We start from the raw sequence: 18,312 nt of genomic DNA on the forward strand, positions 1-18,312 counted from the left end.
GAGCAAAGTCTGATATGAGCTACTGATGCTCCTTCCAAACCCCTCACTGTGGCCACATGACAGCTGCACATGGTAGAGATCATTATTATTTGGAGACAAAGAGGGATGAAGGAGATGGAGGAAAGGACTTTGGGAGAAAGGCAGCTCCTGTTTTTTGTAGGTTTCTGGAAGCTGCTGTCACTCCACTCTTGGTTTCTCTTCCTTTTAGAGGGGATTATAGTCTTCCTCACTTACAAATCTCTCTGTGAACTAAAACATTCAAAACAGAGCACCCCAATTAAAATGAGAGAGGGAAGTGATTTCAGGTCCATTATAAAGCCTGGGGACTTGATCCAAGTCATCATCTTAATTTATGAAATATTGGTATCTCGATTTCTCACATGTAATCGACCATCCTTATCACCATGTTTTTTTTCTCTCTAAAAGAGGCATCATGTTGTAGAGGGAAGCACGGAAGACTTAAAGGTAGGCACAAGTTCAGAGTCCACTTTTCATTCTTACTCACCATGTAACCAATGGGCAAATCACTTAACACTCTGAGCCCCAGATCACTGTAAGGCTATACATTATAGATGGATTATAATCTGCTTTGGTTGAGAGTTCGTAAGCTCCTGGCAAAAATGGCAGGGTCTGTCTATTATGTATTTAGCCAACATTTTTAGTGCCTTCAAGCACTGTGTGCTTGGTGCCCTGGTTAACTTTTCCTTCTACTAGATTGTAGACTCTTTAAAGGGAGGTACCCTGTCTTATCTAAATTCTGTATCTCTTTCTGTACTCTGAGCACAGAATTCTGTCAAAGTAAATGCTTAATCAATATTTGTTAAGAGTTTAGATTTGTTTTTTTTTTTCCTGAAAGTTATGAGTGCAGGACAGAAAGTAGGGAGGGGGGGGGAGGAAGGAGAAAGACAGACAGACAGACAGACAGAGACAAAGAGAGACAGAGACAGACAGAGACAGAGAGAGAATAAGCAAGTGCTCTCTCTACCACCCAGTGAGGAAAGCTTCCTCCTCCACTGTGCTCCCTCTTCCTCAAAGCAGCCATAGCTCTCTTCCCAAAACAAAATGAAACAAACAAACCTAGAAAGATTTTCACAGGTAAGGAAATTTATACTTAGTTGGGTGGCCCTGGGCAACCGGCCCAGAGGTTTGTGCCACAGCAGGCTGCCTGCTGTCCACTATCTCAGGCCAGGCCACACCATAGTTGATCTGGGAGCCTGAGGGGTCTTGAGGTCCACCACGGTGGTCACTTCCACTTGTTCCTTAGAACATCTCCCAAACTTTAGTGTAAACCTGATGAAGATAGATACCAGGCTCAGAGCTGCTGGCTTATTTTGATAAGACTCTTCCCTAGTGTAGTCAGACTATTTTGCAAGGGGGCGGGGGGTGGGGGGTGGGAAGAGGATTCCTCTGGGCAGGTGGGGCTATAATGTGAATAGTAGGCAATCCATGTAGTATTTGGATCTGCTGCCATAGCTACTGCCTTATTTGGGACCCAGTTCCAGAGCCTTTGAATGAAAAATATTAATTAATTAATTCAACATGCACTTAATGAATATCTTCTACATGCCAAATATTATGCTTGATATTGGTCAGTGAGGCAACCCAGCAAAATCAGGATGGGAAGGGGTGACTGGGAAAGAAACGGGCAATATAAAGATGAATAAGAAAGTTCTCCTGCCCTCAAAGAACTTATAATCTCTTTATTTTTAATATAATACAAGTACATAAACAATTAAATGGGTTTTCTCCTGTAAGAATTATATATCTAAATAGATCAGGAGATCCTAAGAGGCAGGAATTTTTTTCCCTTTTTTTATCCCTAGCATTTAGTTATCATAGTGCTGGTACATTGAAGGTGTTTAATAAATGCTTATTGACTGGCTAAAGTTTCATTTTTATATGAACAAAGTATTAAAGGGGTTCAGAGAATGATTACTTCTGCCTAGGATCCAGAGAGATGGTTTCATGGCAGAAGTAAGACATAAGTTGAGTCTTAAGGGATGAATAGAATTTTAACAGGCAGAGGAGGAAAATATTCCAGAACAGCAGATATTCCATGCTGAAGTTTCAGGCATTCCAACATTCCAACATTCCAACATTCCAAAGGCACTGAAACAGGAAAGGATAAGGACATTCAAAATTGTTGGGAAACATGGCTTTACTTCCATATAGAGTCTATGAAGGAAAGACTATTTAATAAGGATGAAAATGTAGGCTAAATGCCAAATCATTAGGGATATTGAATGTTATGTGAAGGAAACTGTATTTACCCAATAAGTAACAGATAGCCACTGAAGGTTTTTTACATAATCAGAGAGGTGTTTATGGATGATTGATCTGGTGAAGGTGTCGAAGATGGATTGCAGCAGGGAGAGGGAACAGAGGCAGGAAAGTCAAAATGTACATCCCAAACTCTCTTTTGGGTGAAAAAGTCTGTTCTTGCCTCACTGGTCTCTACCTTTTACCTTTTCAATAAACCAAAATACTTATGAACTCTCTAGGGGGTGTCATTCTGTCTCAGACTAGAACATGAAGTAGTTAGAAACCATTCTTATAAGACAGAAGGAGGTCACATTATGGCCTAAATGCAGCCCAATTTATTTGTGGTCACTGAAGGGCATTCATAGTTGAAGACCCCAGTCTGAGTTAGGAATTAAAACATCCAAGGTTTCAAAGAGATTTTTAAAATGTAAAAATATTAAAAATATTTCACTAGGCCATCAATCATAATGACATAACCTTTAATTATTCAAAAAGAAATTTTATTTCTGGTAACAAAGATTTGGCTCTTTCCTCACGAGGGCTGCCTTACAGACAGTCACTTGGTTGAGTATTCCATAAGACTTTTAGAAGCTTATTAGTGCTTAATAGCCCCTCAGATGGATCAGATCTTTTAACCTGGGGTACTGTGACCTAGAATGAATGAGATTAGCTGCAAGAAGCTACTGGCTTTTCTTTATCACCTACTGGTGATCATTTTCTTCAGTTTGTGGTACATCATCTATCCCTTCTCCTCCACTTCCTGACTACAGTGAATTCTTAATAACATTAGCTCTTCAGAACTTGACCTCTTCCAATTGGGCATCATCTTACTCTTTATTGCTCACAATGCACATCATGATCCAGCTAAAATTACCTCCTTGCTATTCTGCAAGGTTAATACTCCATTTCCCATCTCTGTACTTTTACTCTGGCTATCCCTCATCCCTAGATTTCTCCCCCTCCTCATCTCCTTCCCCTGACTTCCTTCAAGATTTACCTCATTACCTTCCATAGGAAAACATTACTCCAGATGCTGGTGCTTTTTTCTCTAAGATTACCTTTCATCTATTCTGTATACATCTGGTATATGCCTAATTGTTTATTCTATATGCAGTAATCTAGTGTTTGCTAAATGCAAAGATCCCAACTTCTGGGACAAGAACTCACTATATGACAAAAGCACTGGGAAAACTGGAAAGCAGTTAGACAGAAACTAGGTATAGACTATTATATCACACCATATACCAAAACAAAGTTGAAATGCATACATAATTTATATATAAAGGGTAATACAAATTAGGGGAGCGTGCAGTAATTTACCTGTCAGATCTATGAATAAAAGAAGAAGTTATGACTAAATGAGCTAGAGAGCATTATGGGATATGAAATAAACAATTTTTAAAAGTTTTTTATAAACAAAAACAATGCAGACAAGATTAGAAGGAAAGCAGATAAGTGGAGGGAAATTTTACAGCAAGTTTCTCTGCTAAAGCCCTCATCTTTAAAATAAAAGGTCAAATTTATAAGATTTATAAGATTAGGAGGCATTTTCTCAATTGATAAATGGTCAAAGGTTATGAATAGGCAATTTTCAGGTAGAAAAATCAAAGCTATCTCTAGTCCGCTGAAAAGATTGCTTTAAATCATAATTAATTAGAGAAATGCAAATTAAACCATTCTATAGTGCCACCACACATCTTAGGTTAACTATTATAAAAAAGGAAAATGATAACTGTTGAAGGGGGTTCGGTGAAATAAATTGTGAACTGATCCAACCTTTGTGGAAAGCAATTTGAACCTATGCCCAAAGGGCTAATAAACTGTGCATACCCTTTGACCCAACAATACCATAACTAGGTTGGTATCTCAAATAGATTTTTAAAAAATGAAAAGTACTAAAAGTACAAAAATATTTATTGCAGATATTTTTATGGTAGCAAAGAATTGGAATTTGAAGAGATGTCTATCAATTTGGGAATTACTGCACAAGTTTTATTACCTAATTGTGATGGTACTATGGTGCAATAAGACATAATAAGCAAGGTGTTTTCAGGAAAATCTAGAAACACACACATGAACAGTTACAAAGTTAAAAATGAGCATAGCCAAGAGAATATTGTATATAGTAACAACAGTATTGCTCAATGATCAGCAGTGAATAATTTAGCTATTCTCAATAATACAAGGATCCAAAACAATTTCAAAGGGCTTATCTTGCAGGGGAGGGGAACTGATGGACCAAACAAATTCAGATCGAAACATACCATTATTTCCTTTTTTGTGAGGATTTTTGGTCTATATTTTCTTTCGCAACATGATTAATATGGAAATATGCTTTGCATGATTGTACATGTATAGCTGGTATCAAATTGATTACTGTATTAGGGCAGAGGGAGGGAAGAGAGAGAGAATTTGGAACTCAAAAAAAATTTTTTAAAAGAATGTTGAAAAGTGTTTTCACATGTAATTGAGAAAATGTAAAATATTTTCCAAAAAGTATGAGCTCCTTGATGGAAAAATGGTGTTTGTATCTCCTGAGCTTAGCACAGTGCCTAGAACATAGTTAAAATTTTAAATGCTTAGTGATTGACAATGAAGTGAGAGGTGGTGACCTAGATAACAGGTACTTCAAAAATTAGAGAGGAAATAGCTAGCATTTAACGTAGAGAATATGACTGATTTGACTGCATACAAAGCTATTTGTCTATCTCCAGTAAAAATATGGTCTCAATTGCCTCATGTAAAATTAATTATTTAAACTTAATTATATCTGGATTATTTTCCAGCTCTATATTCTATGTTCCTATGGCTATGCTTTTCCACATATGGCATATGGGCTAAGCTGCCTTATTTCTAAGTGGCTGATGTGAGACCATAAATGAGTTATAAAAGAAATCTCTCCTATGAAGAATACTTAAGGCAGATCATCTTTATCAAAGTAGGTGGAAAAATACCTTGCATTCATTATCTCATTGAAACTGCATGAGAACCTCATGAGATAAAGAAACGACCATGATATTGTTTTCATTGAACAGAAGTAGAATCTGAGACATATGAAGTAGAGTCACTTTCTGTGCATGAAGTCACGGAGCTCATAGTAAACAGTGGATTAAGGATTCAGACTCAGATCTTCCAACTGTATCCTACATCATCATTAGAACATAGATTTAGAACTGGAAGGGACTTCAGCGAGCATGGACTCCAACTCCTTCATTTTACATATGAAAAACTGAGACCCAGAGAGAGGGGTGACTTCTAGAGTCACTAAGCTAGAAGGAGATACAGTCAATATTCAAACCCATTTCTTTGGACTCCAATCAGTGGGCTTTCTACAACACTGAAATCCATCTGTCTCTGATGGCTTAAACCTCCTTCTTATAAGAGACAAATTACATGACCTCAAAAGTGTCTTTTAGATAAAAAAAACTATGACCCTGTGATCTTCTCTAGGCAGAGATATGCTGCCCTGTATTTAACAACCAGCTGTGTGGGAGAAAAAAAAATCCTTACACATGGCATGCTTCTATTATTAATTTTAATAGAATATGTAGTAATTTATATTATATAATGTCATTTATATTATGATAACATTAATATTATCTATATTATTAATATTTTCTAATAATAACCAGCCCTGAGGTTATTTCTGAAGTATGAAGACTCACATTGAAAATTTAATAAATCTCTCTCACGAGCCAGTTTGAACTGGCTCCAGCACAACCCCTGAATTTTATAGGTTATCTTTTTTCCCCTTTAATTTTATTGTTAGTGGATATGCCTATATTATAATAATTGCTAAAATAAGTTTCCCTCCATGCTAATCCACATTGTATAATGGGAAAGTATTAGAGTCAAAGTAAGAGAATATGGGGGAAGTGAGGTTGCCTCCCTCCCTACAAATCTAGCATGTCATTGAGTGGCTTGAAGGGAGGGAAAATAGACATCTTTATTCTTTCTCCTCTCCTATTTATGCAAAGTAGAATTTAATTATTCCCAGGAGGTGAAGCAGGACGTTAGGGCCAAAAGCTTGGCCACTCTACTCTCCATGGAAAAAGGGGTACAAGACTAGAATCATATCTATCTTGTTCCCTTGTTGGGATGTTTAGGTTCAAGGTAAAATTCTGACCACTATTCATGAATTGAGGAGGAAGCAAGACCTCAAGCTTTATATTCAAGGTCTCACTCTCCACCAAATACTAGTTCCACAATTAACATCCATAATAACTAGAAAAGAAATGCATTTTTTCAAGTTGATAGTAAAATAAAAATCTGAGAAAGTATAGAAGGGAAAATATATACACGGCAATACAGAATGAAGGATCTCTCCAGTTGGGAATGAGTTAACAACTAAACTAAGAAAATCACATTGTAGCAAGCTGGAGATAGGGCCATAATGGACACTTCAAGTTCCTCTAATGTCAACTTCTCCCCTGCATCTTTTTTCCCTTTCAGAAAACTAAAGATGAGTTGACATTATCCATATTTTCTTTTAAACCTGAGAACCAGAAGAGCCCAAAGTAATTGCAGGACCAAAAGAAAATAGAGAAGTAAAAAGAAACAAGAGATAGAGCTCTCTTCTCTCCTACTTTTGCCAACTCTTCCCTGTCCTGCACACAAGTATAGAGCATTCATTGAACTCCAGTGAGGAGAGAGTATTAGAGCAATGGGTTTTGAGGTTAAGATACCCAATAACATTGGAATATTACTGTCTTGTTAGTGGTTTCACTTTTCTTGTCTCTTCTTATACAGAATCTATTTCATTTTTTAAATTATAATTTTATTTTTCCACAATAATGTGTAAAATCATTTTTAACATTTTCTTTTTTAAAAATGTTGAGTCTCAAATTCTCTTCTTTCTCTCTCTCTTCACTGAGATAGTAAGCAATGTGATATTGATCCTACCTGTGTAATAATGTAAAACATTTTCCATAGTAATACTTTCATGTAGGGTAAGATAGACTTCTAAACTCAATTGAGTATGTATATTCTTCCCTCCCTCAGCCAATTCTGATGAGGGTAAGGTCCATGTACTCCCATCCTCACCTCTCATATTTGTACTATAAATTTTTTTTCTACATCTTTTATGTAAGATAATTTACCACATTCAATTTCTCCCTTCCCTCTTCTCCCAATGCATTCCTTTTTCTCACCTCTTATTTTTACTTTATTTGATATCATGCCATTACATTCAACTCATACCCATTCCCTCTGGCTATGCAAACTACCAACTGCTCTAACAATGATAAAGTTCTTAGGAGTTAAAAGTATCGTCTTTCCATTTAGGGATGTAAACAGTTTAACCTTATTGAGTGTTTTTATTGTATTTCTCTTTCCTGTTTACCTATAAATGCTTCTCTTGAATCTTGTATTTTAGAGTCACATTTTCTAATAAATAGGCTTCTATTTCATTGAATGACTTTTTTCCCTTGAAAAATTATGCTTGGTTTTTGCTGGGTAGATGATTCTTGATTATAAACCTATATTCCTTTCAGAATATCATATTCCAGGTCCTCTGCTTCTTTAATGTAGAAGCTCCTAAATATTGTGTTAACCAAACTGTAAATCCTCAATATTCAAATTATTTCTTTTTGTCTGCTTGCAGTATTTTCTCCTTGATCTCACTGTTCTGGAATTTGCCTATAATGTTCCTGGGAGTTTTCCTTTTAGGATCTCTTTCCAAGGTTGATTGGTAGATTCTTTACATTTTTATTTTACTCTCTGATTATAGAATATTAGAGCAATTTTCCTTGATAATTTCTTTAGAGATCATTTCTATGCTCATTATTTCATCATGGCTTTCAGATAGTCCAATAATTCCTAGATAATCACACTTGGGTCTATTTTCCAGGTCAGATGTTTTCCCAATGATATATTTTACATTTTCTCCTATTTTTTCATTTTTTTTTACTTTGATTATTTCTTGATGCCTCATGGAGTCATTGGCTTCAGCTTTCCCAATTCTAATTTTAGTAATATTTTTTTCACTGAATTCTTGTAACTCTTTTTTCCACATGGCTAATTCTATTTTTAAAGAAGTTTTCTCTTCAGTAAATGTTTGTACTTTTTTCAGATGGCCAATATAGCTTTTTAAGAGGTTCTCTACAGTAGAATTTTTTGACTCTTTTGACAACTGGCTAATTCTATTTTAAGGTATTGTTTTTTTTTTCATTGTAAGTAATTTATTTAGTCAATCATATGATTGGGGATGAAAACTCTAAATGAAAATCCTAATGCAAACACCAACAACATGGAAATAGGTTTTGATTAAGGACACGTGTAATAGCCAGTGAAATTGAGCATCAGCTACAGGAAGGGTGGGGGGAGGAAAGGGAGCGAAAGAATATGATTCTTTTAACCAAGGAATAATGCCTTAATTTCCTCTTTGTTAGAGGCGAGGTCTCCCTTTTCATCTTGGATAATGTCAATATGGTTTTCTTTTCATTTTTTAATTTTTAATTAGACAGACCAGTACATTGTCTATTTTTTTGTTTTTATTTTCAAAGTACCTGCTTCTAGCTATATTCATTAAATTAATAGTTCTTTGACTTTCAATTTTAATAATTTCTCCTTTGATTTTTAGGATCTCTAATTTATTCTTAATCAGAGGATTTTTAATTTGTTCACTTTCAAGTTTTTTTTTAATTTGCATGCCCAATTCATTAACCTCTGCCCTTCCTAATTTGTTCAAGGGTATAAATTTCCCATGGAGTACTGCTTGGGCTGCATCCCATAGATTTTGAAAGGATGTCTCATCATTATCATTTTCTACAATGAAATTATTAATTGTTTCTTTTCTTTTTTAACTAAACAATTTTAGAGAATTGTATCATTTAACTATCAATTAAATTTTTATTTGCCTCTACAAGTACCCTTACTAATTATTATTTTCATTGCATTGTGATCTGAGAAGGTTGCATTTATAATTTCTGCTCTTTGCACTTGTTTGCAATGTTTTGATGCCCTAGTACATGGTCAGTTTTTGTGAATTTACCATGTACTGCTAAAAAGAAGATGTATTCCTTTTTGTCCCTATTTATTTTTCTTCACATATCTACTAACTCTAATTTTTCAAAGATTTCATTCACTTCTCTTACCTCTTTCTTATTTATTTTTTGGTTTGATTTATCTAGTTCTGGTATGGTATAGGAAGATTCTGGTCTCCCACTAGTATAGTTTTTCTATCTATTTCATCTTGAGCTCCACTAATTTCTCCTTTAGAAATCAATTGTACAAAAAATCAAACCATTCTCCAATTGATAAATGGGCAAGGGACATGAATAGGAAATTTCTAGTCAAAGAAATCAAAACTATTAATAAGCACATGCAAAAGTGTTCTAAATCTCTTATAATCCCATATATATATATATGATATATATATAATATGATATATATAATATATAGTTATAATCTTATAATAATAATTAAAATCTTATAATCAATATTAATTGATCAGAGATTCAAATCAAAACAACTCTTAGGTATCACCTCACACCTAGCAGTTTGGCTAACATGACAGCAAGAGAAAATAATGAATGCTGGAGGGGATGTGGCAAATTTGGGACATTAATGTATTGCTGGTTGAATTGTGAATTGATCCAACCATTCTGGAGGGCAATTTGGAACTATGCCCAAAGGGTGCTAAAAGACTGTCTTCCCTTTGATCCAGCAATAGCACTGCTGGGTTTGTACCCCAAAGAGATAACAAGGAAAAAGACATGTACAAGAATATTCATAGTTGTGCTTTTTGTGGTGGCAAAAAATTGGAAAATGAGGGCATGCCCTTCAATTGGGGAATGGCTGAACAAATTGTGGTATATGTTGGTGATGGAATGCTATTGTGCTGAAAGAAATAATAAACTGGAGGAATTCCATGGGAATTGGATCAACCTCCAGGAATTGATGCAGAGTGAAAGGAGCAGAACCAGGAGAACATTGTGCACACAGACTGATACACTGTGGTACAATCGAAGGTAATGGACTTCTCCATTAGTTGCAATGCAATGATCTAGGACAATTCTGAGGGATTTATGAGAAAGAATGCTATCCACATTCAGAGGAAAATCTGTGGGAGTAGAAACACCTAAGAATGGCAACTGCTTAATTACATGGCTCGAGAGGGATATGATTGGGGATGTACTCTAAATGAACATCCTTGTGCAAACATTTACAATACACAGATAGGTTCTGGTCAAGGTTGCAATTGCATTGGCTATGGGAGGGGTTGGGGTAGGGCAGGGAGGAATGGAGTATGATTTTTGTAGCCAAGGAATAGTGTTTGAAATTGACCAGATAAAGATAATTAAAATTTTTAAAAATGTAAGGGCTTTAAAAAATAAGAAAAGAAATAAGGTGTAAATTATTATAATGTAAAAAATAAAATACATATAGAAAATCTATGAGGTTGCAAGAAGGAGGGATTGTATTCTTTGGATGTGGAAAAATCAGTGGGAAAGAACAATTAAAAGGAATAGGAACATAACATGTCTGAAATAGAGAAAAGACAATTTTCTAGATCACAGATGAGTGAAGTAGGTAAAAAAAAAATAGCTGATAGGCTGGAAAGACAGAATTGAACCAGACTACATCTAATCTTAAAATTTAAACATCCTAGCCAAATAAAGTGTAGGTGATCTACTGAAGGGATTGTTGATTCTAAAGAAGAAAAGATGAAGGAGAGATATGAAAGCTGACTTCAAGTATTTGAAAGACTGCCACGTGGAGAAGTGTTCAGATATATCCTTTTTTTGTCCCTGACAGTAGAACCAAAAGAAATGGTCAGAAGGTGCAAAGAGGCCAGATTAGTCCTGATCTGGAGAAATTGCATTATAATTAGAACTGTTGAAAAGGAGGCAGGTGGCTCAGTGGATAGAAAGTCAAGCCTGGAGATGGGAGGTCTTGGACTCAAATAAGGCTTCAGAAAATTCCTATCTATGTGACCCTGGGCAAGTCACTTAACCTCAATTGCCTAACCCTTATTGCTCTTCTGCCTTGTAACTTATACTCATGTAGATTCTAAGTCATAAGGTAGAGCTTTAAAAAAAATAAAAGAAGACTGCAGAAATCAACACAATGTCATGCAACAAGATAAAGTCAAGAATGAATACATGATTTAGAAATAAAAGATGATAGTATAAACAAATTAGGAGGCCTATGGAAAAGGGAAGAATTTATGGCCAAACAAGATATAGAGAACATTATAAGAAATAAAATTGATAACTCTGACTCCATTAAATTTAAAAGCTTTTATACAAACAAAACCAATGCAACCAAGATTAGAAGGGAAATAACAAATTGGGGGGAGGTGGTATAAAAAATATCTCTGACAAAGGCCTCATTTCTCAAATATATAGAGAACTGAGTCAAATTTATTTTTGTTACCATTATTTTAATATAAACATAATTTAATATATATTATTCATTATAAATATGTGATAAATCATAATAAATGTGTTTATCCAAAAGAAACAAATTCTCACATTAGTTATGTCCAACAATCTATCTCATTCTTTTTCCCTCTCCTTTCTACTACTCCTCCCTCCCCAAGAAGACAAGAAATATAATATAGGTTGTATATATATATCTATATATATATCTATATATAGATATATATATATGTTATCATACAATGCACATTTCCCTGTTTGTTATATTGTGGAACAAAATATATATTTCTTACACTAAAGGAAAATTCATGGAGAAATCCATGGAGAAAATACAGTGAAGATGGTATGTCAGTCTGCATTCAGACTCCATCTGTTATTTCTAGGGCAGTGGAAATCCTTTTTTGTCATGAGTCCTTTGGAGTTGTTTTGGATCTTTGCCTTATTGATAATAGTTGTCATTCAAAATTGATCATTATATATCACTATTGTCACTGTGTACAACATTCTCCTGGATCTGCTCTCTTCACTTTGAATCACTTCATATAAGTCTTTTCAGGATTTTTTGTGAACATTTTGTTTTCTCAATAGTCACATCTAAAACACAGAGAGAATATTATCAAATATATAAAAATATAATCCATTTCCCACTGATAGTCAAAAGATATAGACGAAGAAATCAAAGCCATATATAACTACATGAAAAAATTGTTCTAAATCATTATTGACTAGAGAAATGCAAATCAAAACCACTCTGAGGTATCATCTCGCACCTATCATATTGGCTAAAATGATAAAAAGGACAAATGAGGAAATATTAAAAATAGGGATATTAACACATTGTTGATGGAATTGTGAACTGATCTAAGCATTGAAGAGCAAACTGGAATTATATTCAAAATGTCATAAAACCACATATACCTTTTGACCCAGTAATTCTGCTATTAGGCTTATTTTCCAAGTTGATCAAGGAAAAAGAAATGAGACAATATGCTAAAATATTTATAGCAGCTCTCTTTGTGGTGGCAAAGAACTGGAAACTGAAGAGATGTCCTTCAGTTGGGGAATGGATGAACAAATTGTGGTTTATGATTATAATTGAATATTATTATGCCATAAGAAATAACTAATAGGATGACCACAAAAAAACAGGACTTATAAGAAATAATGATAGATATATATAGATATAGATATATAGATATAAATAAGAAATGATAAGAAAAGATATACAGAAATAGGAATAATGAGTGATGATCAACTGTGAATAACTTATTTATTATCAACAATACAGATATCTAAGAAAACTCATGATGAAAAAGTCTATCTACTGCCATAGAAGAAACTGATACAGTCTGAATACAGATTCAAACATACCATTCTTCACTTTATTTTCTCCATAAGTTTTTCTCTTACATAAGTAATATGTCTCTTTTTTCATATGATGAACATGGAAATATGTATTGTGTGATAGCACATGCACAACCTTATCTAAACATGTTGGGAAAGGGGGAGATGTGTGAAGGAAGGAGAAAACATGGATCACAAAATTGCAGAAAATGATTATTAAAATTATAAGGGCATAAAATCTGAAAAAATGGAAATTTTTTTTAATTTAAAGAAAGGAGACTGTAGTGCTTATAGAAGTTATGGAGTCCCTATATTCTGTGTTCATTGGTTAGTTGGTTGTTGTCCTAAATACTTGAAGAGGACCAAAATGACATCACAGATAATGTCTTTTGACTTGAGCATAAATTGGATATAGGTAAGGCAGTGTTGTGCAAAGCTATTGGTCTCACTCTCTCTTCCAGAGTCATTGTAGTCCAGTGGAATTTAAGTAGAAATTAGATGACCACTTGACTGTTAAGTTATAATGAGGATTCCCTTTGTAAATGGGTTGGACTAGATCAGTGATGGTGAGCCTATGGCACAGGTGTCACAGAGCACTCTCTGTGGGCATGTGGCAGTTCCACACACACACCAAGTTCATTACTAGAGAAGCAGAGGGACTTGAGTAGAACTGCTCCTTTCTGTCTCTCTACTCTGCCTGATGACATTTTTTCACATTACCTGTCCCTCTTCCCAGCAGCCAAATGGGAGCACTTTCTCCTTCCCCTGTGTGGGATAAGGGTGGGGCAAGGTGTGCCCAGTACTCAGTGGGAAGGAAGGGTACAGTGCACAGTCTTTGGGGAGGGAGTGTCCGGCATGGCACTTAATGTGTGGGGTGCGATGGGGGCACGGCATGGCACTCCATCTCTAAAAGGTTCATCATCACTGGACTAGATGATCATTACATAACAACTCTCAAATTTGGAAATTTCCAATAAAATCTCAGTATTCTGTAAGAGAGGCTGTACTTGTCCAATTTAATTTAACATATTAAAAGTGCCTAATTATTAAAGATATTTTTCTAATTACTATAGATTCGAATTTTTAAAAAAGGAAACAATCCCTGCCATCAAGATGCTTACATTCTACAAAATTGGGGAATACAATGTGCACACATGTATTTCCATAATTTAAGGAAAAATCTTATTTAATGCTAAGAAGAAGTTAATTATCTTCTCTATGATTTGTTGTGATGTCTTTGGCATACAGTTATCAAATTTAAAACATCTATACTGAATGGCATAAAATGGTCAAGAAATATGTGAGTTAGAAATGGTAGAAATTAGGAAGAGGGAGAAATAAAACAAAGAAGCCAGTTTTGTTCTGTTTTGTTTGTTTTAACCAGTATAAGGATATTGAAGAGGCAATTAAACAGTAGTCAGAAAGATATGAAATTATAAAGATTTTTTAACAGCTTATCTCAGTGAAAGGAAAGAGAAACCTGACTTAATTGAGGAGGGAAATTAAATTAATCATGACTATTAAATGTTTGACATTGCACTAATTTTTAAAATGTTACTGAAAAGAGAAAAGCAAAGTTCTGGGAAAGTATCACCACAAATATTTATTAATGCCATCTAACATTTTTATTATGCTTTATGCTTTTCAAAGGTTTGCCCAATGTCATTTCATAGGCTCTTAAAGAGTCAAGAGCTGAATGTTACCTCAGCTCTCATTTGTTCCTTGCAACAATCCATGACATAGGTAGGTCAGACTTTTATAATAATTTCACAGATGAGGAAAATCAGGTGTTTATGGGCATATGAGATGATTTTAAATCCTGGGAAACGTGGGTTTTAGACCTAAGAAATGCATACTTATTTTCCTGTGGACTCTAAGCCTAATAAATCCTGAGAACCCTTCTCCTTTCTTACAACCTGTCTCTATAGGGGCTATAACCCCTATATACCAATTCTTGTTGCAGCTACAATCACTGAACATCCCATCCTCCTCATCTAGACCCACACATTCTGGGCTTTCCAGAACTGCTAGAATTTGCACAATGTGGACAGCACATGATTAGGTATTTATAAAAAAAGAGGAGGAGTATTCAATAACTATAACATTTGCAAAACGGTGATGTTGTAAATGTTAGACTAGCTATTGCTATCCTCTCTCTCCTACAACTAATCATCTTTATAATCTAGCTTTCCCATCTTTCAAATCTGCTTATTTTTACTCGCCAACACACTGGGCTACTTGCTATTATCCTTGGTCACCTCATCTCTCCCCTCTTTTTGCAATAACTATTCTTCCTGCCTGGAATGCTCTCCCTCTTCACCTCTACCACTGAGATATTCTAGTCTCCTTAAAGACTCAGTCCCAATTGCACTTTTGCAGAAGGTCTTTCCCACTCCCTCTCTAGCTGCCAGCATCTTCTCCTCTGAGAGTACTGTCCCTCTACTCTGGGTATAATTCCTTGAGCACATGTACTATTTTTGCCTTTCTTTGAAATTCCAGTGCTTGGCACAAAGTAATCACTTATTAAATGCTTGTTGATGGACTGACTAACTGAATAACTGACTAGCTCTACTATGAAATGGAAAGAATACTTGAGGTGCACATTTAAAGAGTTTAGATGTTTGTAGATGGTGGGAGAAAACAACTGATGACTTTTGGCAGGGAAATGGCATGGTCAGCAAGGTTTTCAGGGGAAATGAATCTGGTAAGAGTGTCTACTCATAAAATGAGTGACCAAAAGACTGAAGGCAGGAAAGGGAGGTAAATGAGTTCATTAAGATACTTATTGTCATGGAAAGAATCATTAGGCAGTATAACATAATTGCTTATTTTTTCCTCTAAATGCATTAGTATAGTGATGGAACTCCTCCCCAATCCCACCATGTAAATTAATAATTGATCTATAAGTTGGTTACATGACTTTCTCTGGGCCACAGAGCTTGTATGCATGGGTCTGAGGTAGGACTTGAACCCAGATCTTTTTTTTTTCCTGCCAAGCTCCCTTTCAGTGTCTTTCAATAAGAAGCCTTAAGATCTTGATCTGACCCTACTGAATTGAATTAAATTTATTTTAAAGGCCTGATTTGCCACATGGCATATTCCAATGTCTTACTTTGTCCTGCCAATGGTAGGTGTTGAAGTTTCACCCCTGAATTTGCTTGTTTGTTTGTTTCCAAATCCAACATCCAAGACTTCTAAAAATTTGGCATGCAAAAGCTGACCTTCAATACTGTGTGCAGCCGACAAAGCTTTTCTTATTGTGATGGATTCACTCCCTTCCCAAAGCACTACACTCTCATTAGCCTCCAGGGTGGTGAAGGACACTTTCCCTTTATTTAGCAAGCCTGCAATAAGGCTGAAGGGCTAAGGACACAGGCTTATCAACCCAGTTCTTATGGGCTCACAATAGGAGCTGAAACAAACAAATATAAAGGTTAGAGATTATTAACCATGAAAAGTCAATAGTAACTTAGGCAGTCAGCTCACCCTACGCAAAATAGCCTCCAGCATTCTCCCAGAGGCCCTGGGCTGCAATGGAAAGAACCTCTCCAAAATAAGAAGACCTGACTCTAATCCTGTCCTTGTCATTTACTACCTGTTTTCTGGGCAAGTTACCTGGCCTCTCTGGACATTATTTTCTTTGTCCATAAAGTGGGGATCATGATATCTGCACTACCTTGCTCCTAGGGCCCTTGTCAGGATCAAATGAGATAACAGTAAAGTATCTTACAAGTGGTATTTACAACATTTGTGATCTTAGGATCAGAGATAGAGAGCTGGAAAGAAATGTACTTGGTCATCAAAGCGAACCCTTGCGTTTTACAAATAAGGAAATTGATCATTGATACCTAAGGTCAAATAAGTAGTAAATGGCAAAGGAAGAATCTCAACCTACTGAGTTCAAGTCTAGCACTCTTTCTACAATACCTAAGGGTCAAAAACATACATAAATCAATTTTTGGTTGGTCCTTCTAAACATATTTTAAATGTGCTCAGGAAGCACTCTAGTTAGAGGAAGGCTGTGATTAATCCATTTTTAAACCAAAGAATGGTTTGTTAGGCAAGCAAATACTTCCTAATTTTTCTGCTTTGTAAATTGGAATTTTCATTTATTCAATTTGCTTAAAGTAAATTCCATTTCCAGGATCTCCTAAGTGCTAGTGACAGGGCTGCAATGCTCAGTGCCTCGGCAATTCTCAAGATTTCGTCACAGCAAACACAGTGGGGGATGCATGTAGGAATTCCTAGTTGGTTCTGGATCATGCTTTACATTGTACACAGAAATCCAGAGAGAACAGAGAGCGAAGAGCCGAGAGGCACAGAGACTGCAGGAGAGGAGAAATTACATATGGCCCATGGACAAGGCTTAGTCAGCCAAGGCAAGCACAGAAGCTTATGGCTTGGCAGACAAATGTTTAGCAAGAGCACAATGAGCTGGAGAAGGTAATGGCTGCACTGACTCCAGGCTAGACAGGCAATAGGCCAAATAGGCAGCTCTTTTGCCTAACATTCTTTCATTTGCTCAAGAGATCATGGAAATTAAATTGGGCAATAACAGTGCTGGAATCCCCCACCCTTGAGGACAGGTGCCATGTCTTCCTCATTAGCCCAGTCCATAAACTCCAGGGGAAACTAGAGAAAAGGCTAGCAAAAGAGGGAAAGAGAGACATGGAAACAGAGTGCCTGTGATAGGAAAGAAGGTGGTTGTAAAGTGGGCGGGGAGCAAGTAGGAGAATAAATAGCTAAACATTGGTACCACAGAATTGAATCATAGATCATTTCCATCCTTGGCATCCAAAATTTCTTCAGCTATAGAAATAACCCAATATGAAAGTTCACACTCTATAGACGTATATATACATATATATGTCTATGAAAGCTTTGACTAATAGTAATCTTATTTCCATTTGGAATGAACTAACAGCTGATTTTACTGAAATTGTAAAGTATATAATCAAAGCAGATGGACGAGGCATAAAACAAGAGTTACATTATAAAGGGGAAGTCAACATGTAATCACATATCTACATAGGGCCAATCTGTGAACTCCATTGCTATCCTTGCAATGAAAATGTGAGGAGAACAGAAAATATGCCCTAGTACACTGAGTAAATCCTTCCCATTCCATGATGAAATTATGGAAAGTCACAGACAAAAGTAACACAGGATAGAAAGAGGAGAAGAACTGATAAGTGGTGATCTGCATCATTCAGGAATATATCTAAAATGATGAGATCATCACAGGTCAATTCAAGTATTAGAGAACCCAGATCATACCTCAAATTCAGCTTGCATTTTTACCTTAAATGCTGTTCATCCTTCA

This window comes from Monodelphis domestica, chromosome 7 (genome assembly GCF_027887165.1).
Source record: "Monodelphis domestica isolate mMonDom1 chromosome 7, mMonDom1.pri, whole genome shotgun sequence".
NCBI lineage: Eukaryota > Metazoa > Chordata > Mammalia > Didelphimorphia > Didelphidae > Monodelphis > Monodelphis domestica.